The sequence below is a fragment of the Triticum dicoccoides genome, chromosome 7B, assembly GCF_002162155.2.
Source record: "Triticum dicoccoides isolate Atlit2015 ecotype Zavitan chromosome 7B, WEW_v2.0, whole genome shotgun sequence".
Lineage (NCBI taxonomy): Eukaryota > Viridiplantae > Streptophyta > Magnoliopsida > Poales > Poaceae > Triticum > Triticum dicoccoides.
In genome coordinates this window covers 689,220,609-689,229,453 of record NC_041393.1, presented here as the reverse complement: position 1 = coordinate 689,229,453, position 8,845 = coordinate 689,220,609, and positions in this window count along the sequence as shown.

Below are 8,845 nucleotides of genomic sequence, written 5' to 3'. Positions count from 1 at the left end.
GTGTCCCCCCCCCCCTCCTCCTCTCGGCGTGCTGTCATTGTCGGTAATGGTTCCACCCTTCCGATCACCGGTACCGGGCATGCACGTCTTCCTATTTCCACCACCTCTCGTCCTCTTTACCTTCGTAATGTCTTAGTAGTTCCTAACATAGTTAAAGACCTTTTGTCTGTTCGTCAATTCACCATTGATAATCGTGTATCCGTCGAATTTGACCCCCTTGGTTTTTCTGTGAAGGATCTTCTAACCAGGACCGAGATTCTCAGATGCAATAGCTTCGGAGCTCTTTACTCCATCCATCCTTCCACTACCAGTCATCCACACGCCTTCCTCGTCGCCGATGCAGCACTCTGGCACCGTCGGCTTGGGCACCCTGGGCGGCCCGTTATGGAGTCATTAGCTCGTTCTTCGATCATCCCTAGGGAAAAGAATAAAAGTAGTTTGTGTCATGCTTGTCAGTTAGGTCGTCATATTCGTCTTCCTTTTTCTTCCACCAATCGTGTAACCACTACTCCTTTTCAGATAATTCACTGTGATTTGTGGACATCTCCTGTTGAGAGTATTTCTGGCTTTAAGTATTATCTCGTTTGTCTTGATGATTTTACTCAGTATGCATGGGTTTATCCTCTACGGTCTAAGTCAGAAGCTTTCTCGCACTTGTCGTCCCTTCATGCTTTAGCGCTCACCCAGTTTAGTGCACGCTTGCAGGCTATTCAGTGTGATAATGGTCGTGAGTTCGATAATTCTCTCCTCCATTCCTTTGCCCAGCACCATGGAATTGCACTCCGCTTTTCATGTCCATACACTTCGCAACAGAATGGTAAAGCCGAATGCATTATTCGTACTCTTAATGACATTACTCGTACACTCCTTATCCAAGCTAGTATGCCACCTCGCTTTTGGGTTGAAGCTCTTCACACCGCCGTTATGTTGCATAATCGGCTGCCTTCAAAGGCAATCTCGGATCGTATTCCCTTTCGTGCCTTACTTGGCGTAGATCCTGCATATGCTGGTCTTTGGGTTTTCGGATGTCTATGTTACCCCAACACCCCAGCCGTCGCTCCGCACAAACTTGCGCCTTGCTCCGTGCCATGCGTGTTTCTAGGGTACCCATCACGGCATCAAGGCTATCGTTGCCTTGATCGTTCCACCCAAAAGATCATCATCTCTCGTCATGTAGTGTTCGATGAGTCCACCTTTCCCTTCGCCTCCTCTACATCTTCGTCAACTCCTACTCCTTCCTTGCACACTTATGATTTTTTGCAGGGAGCTGAGCAGCCGGTTTCGTCGATGCCATTCACCGTGCCAGGCACGGTGACCCCGGATGCGACTACACCGTCGCCGCCACGGTCGCCGCCGCCGCCGCCACGGTCCTCTCCACGGTTGCCGCCACCGACTTCGCCTCGGTCGCCGCCACCGACCTCGCCTCGGTCGCCTGGGTCCCGGGCCACTGCCGAGAGCCCTGCTGGGAGCTCCGATGGCGACACTGCTGGGAGTCCTTCTCCTACTACAGCCGCGTCACCACCGGCAACGCCGTCGCCAGCTCCTGTCGTTGTGGATCCACCCCGGACCCGCCGGACGCGGGCCCCTCCACTGCCTCCATCTCATGCCATGGCCACTCGTGCTAAACAGGGCATTGCGCAGCCTAAAAAGATATTTGATCTTCATGTTGAGGGTTTATCTCCCATACCGAAGACTTATCGTGGTGCTCTCAAGGATCCAAATTGGCATACCGCTATGGTTGAGGAGTATGGTGCTCTTCTCTCCAACAACACTTGGGACCTCATTGATCCACCTCGCAATGCTAACATTGTTACTGGTAAGTGGATCTACCGTCACAAGATGAAGTCTGATGGTTCTTTGGATCGCTACAAGGCTCGTTGGGTGCTTCGTGGATTCACTCAACGCGAAGGTATCGATTTTGATGAAACTTTCAGCCCGGTCGTCAAGCCAGCCACTATTCGTACGGTGCTCTCTCTTGCTCTCTCCAGTGACTGGTCCATCCACCAACTTGATGTCAAGAATGCATTCCTCAATGGAACTCTCATCGAGACTGTTTATGCTCGTCAGCCTTCTAGGTACACTGATCCTCGCTTCCCTGACAAGGTTTTTCGTCTCAACAAATCACTCTACGGTTTGAAACAGGCGCCTCGTGCATGGTTTCAGCGGTTTGCTTCGTTCATTGCATCGCCTGGTTTCATTGGCTCCAAGTCCGACAGCTCGCTGTTCGTTTATCGGCGTGGTGCTGACATGGCCTATCTCCTGCTCTATGTGGATGACATTATCCTGATTGCATCATCCTCGACATTGTTGCACAGTTTGATTGCCACTCTTCGTACCGAATTCAGTATGACGGATATGGGCGATCTTCATTATTTTCTGGGCATCTCTGTCACACGCAGCAAGGACAGTCTGTTCCTCTCACAGGAGAAGTACGCATTGGATCTTCTTGACAGAGCTGGCATGTTGCAGTGCAAACCCATCTCTACTCCAGTTGATACTACCTCCAAACTTTCAGCCAAGTCCAGTGATCCCGTTGCAGATCCCACCGAGTATCGTAGTATTGCAGGCGGTCTTCAGTACCTCACGTTCACTCGGCCGGACATCTCTTATGCAGTGCAGCAGATTTGTCTTCATATGCATGATCCTCGGGCTAATCATTTGCTACTTGTGAAGCGTGTGCTTCGCTATCTCCGCGGCACCACCGGCCATGGCCTCACTTTGTTTCGACGCAGCTCCAACAAATTGCTGGCCTACTCTGACGCTGATTGGGCAGGTTGCCCTGACACTCGCCGGTCTACCTCAGGTTATTGTGTCTTCCTTGGCAATAACCTGGTGTCGTGGTCTGCTAAGCGGCAGCACACGGTCTCTCGGTCTAGCGCCGAGGCCGAATACAGGGCAGTTGCAAATGCCGTGGCTGAAACATGTTGGTTACGGCAACTTCTTCAGGAGCTTCATCGACCAGTGACTGGTGCCACTGTGGTGTTTTGTGATAATGTGAGCTCTGTTTACATGACACAGAATCCCGTTCATCATCAGCGCACCAAGCATGTGGAGATCGATTTGCACTTTGTGCGCGACCGTGTCACCACAGGCGAGGTCCGGGTTCTTCACGTTCTGAGTTCTTCTCAATTTGCGGACATTTTCACCAAAGGATTGCCATCCCCTCTCTTCTTGGATTTTCGGGACAGTCTTAACATTCGTCGACGCCCGTTTACGACTGAGGGAGGGTGTTAGAATATATAACCGTATTATGTGTATAGATATACGGTTGTATATGTGTAGTCTTTGTATAGGTGTCCGTATATTGTACGATACGAACTCTGCCTTGTAACCTCTATATATTGATCAATACAAGGCACCACAACATGTGGTTTTTCCCAATCTTACACTGTATAATCCAAGCATGGTCTTTCAGTTCACGTCAATGTATGGTGGCGCTCGGCTGCTCCTAATAATTTGGCGTGGATCCACCTGCATCGGTTTTATATGTGCATGCGACGCTGATAATTGCATATTCAAGTTTGAGATTGCTAGCCAGGCCTGCCGCCTGATATGCAACGCTCACGATGATCCCAAAGAAAACGACATGAACTAAAAATGAAAGATTCAAAAAGTTCAAAAAAAATTCCAGAGGTTGTATTCATTTTTTCAATTTCTGTTTTGTGGAAAGACAAGATAACAGTAGATGCAGATTCCCGTTTTGCGGAACCTAACTTGATAAAGATTTAAACATATAACATAAAAAAGATTTATATACTTGAATGGAAAATTTACTTAAATGAAGTCCTCATCTCATATTATTATTATAATATTTCACCAACCGAAAGTGAATATTTGTGTATGTAAAAAGGGTTCACCTATTAGAGAGGAGTTGTTCGTGCGTGTCAAGATATATATTTGTGTAAAGTATTCATTTATTTTCCCAAAAGATAAGAACAAAGACAAAGCCAAAGGTAAAAAAGAAATGGAAAAAAGAAGAAAATGGAAACGAAAAAGCCAACGACGAAAAGAATAGCGAAGGTGAAAAAGGTTTATATGTTTGAGAAAAAATACTATTGGAGGGGGGAGGCCTTATGGTGTAGAACACCATGTGGAATCTATCCACATAAGTTTGTGCCTGTGCCTCGCTTGTAGTGAGACAAATGACGGCCTCGGTCGACTCGGGGAAGGCCTTGTATGGTGTAGAACACCGTGTAGAATCTATCCACATAAGTTTGTGCCCATGCCTCACTTGTAGCGAGACATATGATGGCCTCGGTCGACTCGGGGGGAGGCCTTGTATGGTGTAGAATACCGTGTGGAATCCATCCACATAAGTTTGTGCCTATGCCTCGCTTATAACGAGACATATGACAGCCTCGGCTGAAGCAAACTTGAGACTCGGTTGACCCAAGGCGCGGGAGACCATAAGCCTCAAAATGCTATCTTTTTTCCACTGTTTTTTTTAGATTTTTGTTTTATTTGCTTTATACTTCAAAATAGTCTACTTATATATATTACAGAAAATACTTTCATATTTTTCTGAAAAATGTTAAATGTGTATAGAAAAATTGTTTCCGTTGTATGTGAAAATGTATAGGTGTAAGAAAAAAGTAGACATCAAAGAATATAAGTGTTAAAAAAATGTTAATCATTTATTTCGAAAATTTTAGCCATGCATATAAAAAATATTTGTGATGTATCCGAAAATGTACTAAAGAAATCTTGATAGACAGAGGCTGTAATGACTTTAGCATTGATGTGCAAGTTGATTGCTGAAGATCTTTCTCCAGAGACAAGACATAAATCAGTCACGGATTGTGACGATTCCGCCATATTGGCCGGCATCCCTTCTAGGGTTCCGCCGCCAGGCCGCCGGCTCGCGCGCCCCGGCCCTCCCCGCCCCCCTCTTCCCCGTCCCCCTCCCGTTCCCGCCCCTGTGCCGCCTCCCCGGGAGGTGGCCGGGGCGGCGCGCCCCTCCTCTTCCCCTCGGCCCTCACCCCCGTGAGATCTCCCCCGTCGCCGGCGGCGGGTGCCCCAGCGCTGGCCCGGGTGCTGCCGGCGGCGGCGGGCCCGTCTGTACCCGCACGTTCGTTTTTTTCTCGGGGCTGGAGACAGCGGCGGTGAAGCTCGGCTGGGCGGCGGCCCGGCGACCCGGCGGCGGTCGCCGGTGGTAGGTGCAGTGGCGGTGCTGCCCTTGGAGGCAGGGCGGCGTGGTGGCGTGCGGTGGCCGGCGGCGCCCCCCGGCCTAGATCTGGGCCCTCCCGGCCCCATCTGTGTCCTAGCGGGCCGGTCTCCGGCGTGGCTTCGTCGTCGTCTGTGTGGTGAGGAGGAGGAGCAGCTCAGACGGGGGGCGGCGAAGCCGACGGCGTGCCTGCTGCAGTGCGATGGCGGGAGCTTTACGGGCATGGAGTTCCCGACCGGGCCTGTGGGCCCATGGGCCTGGTATGCTCCTGCTATTGTGTCCGGTCGGCTACCATCGTTGACGGTGGAGGTTGTGCCCTCCCGCGTGCCGACGGTGCCGCGGCCCCTAGTCCCGGCTCCTATCCCTTGTTGTGCAGAACTCACTTCATGATGCCGTGGTGAAACGGCGTGGAGGCTTCTTGACCATGGTGGCGCAAGATGGTGGTCGGTTTGGTGGTAGGCTCTGGAGCATCCGAGGTGAAGGTTGGGATCAGGGGAAACCCCTGTCGGCCTGTCCAACACCGACGCGGCGACGCCAATGGGTGCCGCCGGACCTTCCTGGAGGGCGTCGGGGGCGACCCTTCCTCTCGCCTCGTTGTGTACCGGGGGAAACCCTTGGCAGCAGCGTCATCATCGCCGCGGTCTTTCTTGGAGGTGCTGATTGGTACCGGTGCTTCGGAGCCTTGGAGTTTGGTGGGAGATCTCCGGTGGGCGCAGTGGTCGTGAAGCTTCTTCGTTTCCGTTGATCCACCGTTGTCGGCATTCTTTTCTCTTGTTGTTTTTCTTTCGTTTTTTTGGGTGTGATTGTGCTGCTTCTGTCCCAGCACCTATCCTTGGATGTATCGGTTGATTGCTTTGGAATACAAAGCGGGGAAAAAAGTGTATTAACAAGTTATTTCTAGCCTCACAACTGGCCAGCAGACAGCAGGACGATCATCCATCTACCTCCAATCAGCCTGATCACCACCCACATATCGTGCACATCCATCTGCTGAAAAAACATGCAAAGGGTCCAGCCTAAGCGGGGACAGGAAATGACATGTGGATGGAAGCGGCAAATGCATGCGCACCGCAACGTCTGATACATGTAGGGGGGTAGGCAATATACCTCGGATTTGATCACGCGTGGGAGATAGTAGCACCATCTTGTCGCCGGTGCGGTCGAGCTGTCGAATTCCGGGAGCGGAGGCGGTGGTCGATGGTGCCATCGCACCAAGATTTCATAGGGTGAGATGATCGGGATCTCTGGTAGTATCCGTATCTTTGCTTGACCCCGTGCGTCCACTCACGTCCCGTACGTCAGTTCAAGGGCGCGGTTTTGTCAAGCAATTCACCTAACTATCGATCATCTGCAAGGAGAGAAAAAACTGCTAGGCTGTCCCTCCTTTTGGCATGCGCCCTGCGTGCTTTCATCATGTGCAGAGTCGTGGGCTAGCTGTTGCTGTGTCTGAATCAAACGTGAATGTTTGCACAGTCAAAAACATGGAGGTCGCAACTTCTCCTTGACATGACTAAAGTGAAGTTTGTGTGCCCTTTGGCGCCCCGACGCGGCTGACTCCCCGGAGAAATTGGAGACGGACGGCTCAGGAGGAATCAGCAAAGCCGGGTGGGTGGGGTGGGTAGAATGTGATCCCGATACCACAACCATCACCATCGTAGCTTTGTTCCACATTGTGGTCGAATTTCCCGTCACGTCGAGTCGAGTGAATCTTGGCGCACAAGGCAAAGTTGCACCGATTGGACGTGCGGGCGCGTCGACCGGCTCCATTCGAGATGAGTTGATGTATCCGGCATATTCGGCCGTCGGGACGGGACGCGAGCGGAAAGCGGCCACCAGGGCACGGGCGGGACACGGGAAGATGTTGGAGCGCAATGCAAGCAGCTCACGTACAAGTGTCCCTGCCGGTGCCGTGGGGAAGAAGGCGATGCATGGGCGTGGTCCGGTACACGGGTCGCCGTCGTGGGGCGTGCGAGGAGATGCATGGCCTGCCCATGTCGATGGAGTGCAACGCGTGGGTGCCCTACCAACAGCTGATCGGACCACGGCGCCGACGGCAGAGGTGCGGAGAGCCGTGCACGCAACAAACGGATGGTGCATGCGCGGCCGGCCGGGACCAGCCACTGGACACAGCGACCGGCCGCCGGTACGGCCGTGATGGGGATGAGGATGGAAGAGTGTTGGAGGTGTACGTGCTGCCGTGCTTTGTGTTGATGTTCATCAAGTGTGTGCATGGACCCATCGAGCGGCGTCGGTGAGGTGGCAGTTCAGAAGTCAACTCCATCGTCTGCATGCAATGCATGATGCATCTACTCTTTTTTCTTAGCAGTGCGTCACTGCACTTCACATAAAGACATCGCTGTTTCTGGTCTTGGTCTTCCTGATCGTGTCAGCACGCAATCTATCACTGGACGTCCCTGTCTGTAAGACGCCAATGCAAGACCTATTTATGTAGTGCCAATGGTGTTCGTCCTCCTTCGGACTCGATCCAAGACCGGTGTCATTTGCGCCACTGCTCCGACGCTCATCTCATTCCGCGGGTTTCTTTGCCGGCTTCTCCCATCGTGTTGACGTATAATGTGATGCCTTGTCTCTTTTATAAGATCGGTCTTTTAATTGCATTGGCTAGAGCATGCACTTTTACATGGTATCGGAGCCAATAGGTCTTGAGTTCAAGACCCGGATGACGTAATTAAATTACAGCCCACTTTCGGTCCACGTTTAGCCCGAGGGAGCCACATGTGAGGGGAGTGTTGACGTATAATGTGCAGCCTTGTCTCTTTCATAAGATCGGTCTTTTGGTTGCATTGGCTAGAGCATGTACTTCTACACGTCATAGTCCGCCAATTGCTCTTGCCTTGGCAGCTAGTACTATAGCTGGTTGCATGGCATCATCTTCTTGACCACCAAGTCTCAGTCGGAGCGGAGTGGGGTGGAGTGACCGACTAGTTGCTTCTGATAAGCATTTTACAAGAGACCCTGACCACCCCTTAATATCTTGGAAAGTTTGGCAAGGCAACGGCACCCGGTGCAATTGTTGACGGATTTATGTGCAGTCTCTCTATTGGAAATACCAAAAACATTGTCTTGTCCGAGTTATTGCACATCTAAATGACTCAAGCAAACATAAACAAACAAAGAAAAATAGAAAGGAAAATACCTGCATGAATCTTCACCTGAAATCAATAGCATATAACTTAGATGTCCAATACTTAAGACATATATACCTAGATGTGTTTTAGCAAAACCATTAAAAAAATGTTGCTTGCACAAGACGCACAACTCATTCTCATGAATCACCCCGAAATGATGCTAGGAGAACACATATGTCTACGTACTAGCGCTGGTTAGCAGGTTGCATGGCATCATCTTCTTGATCGACCACCAAGTCTCAGCCGGAGTGGAGTGAGGTGGAGTGTAGGATCGATCGACTACTTGCTTCTGATAAGCGTTTTACAAGAGACCCTGACCACCCCTTAATAACTCGGAAAGTTTGGCAAGGCAATGGCACTCGGTGCAATTGTTAACTGATATGTGCAGTCCTTCTATTGGAAATACCAAAAAAAATGTCTTGTCCTAATTATTGCACATCTAAATGACTCAAGCAAACATAAACAAAGAAAGAAAATATTTTTATTAGCAATTTAGACCCACAAATGCTCATGTTTTTGCATTGCCCCCCCC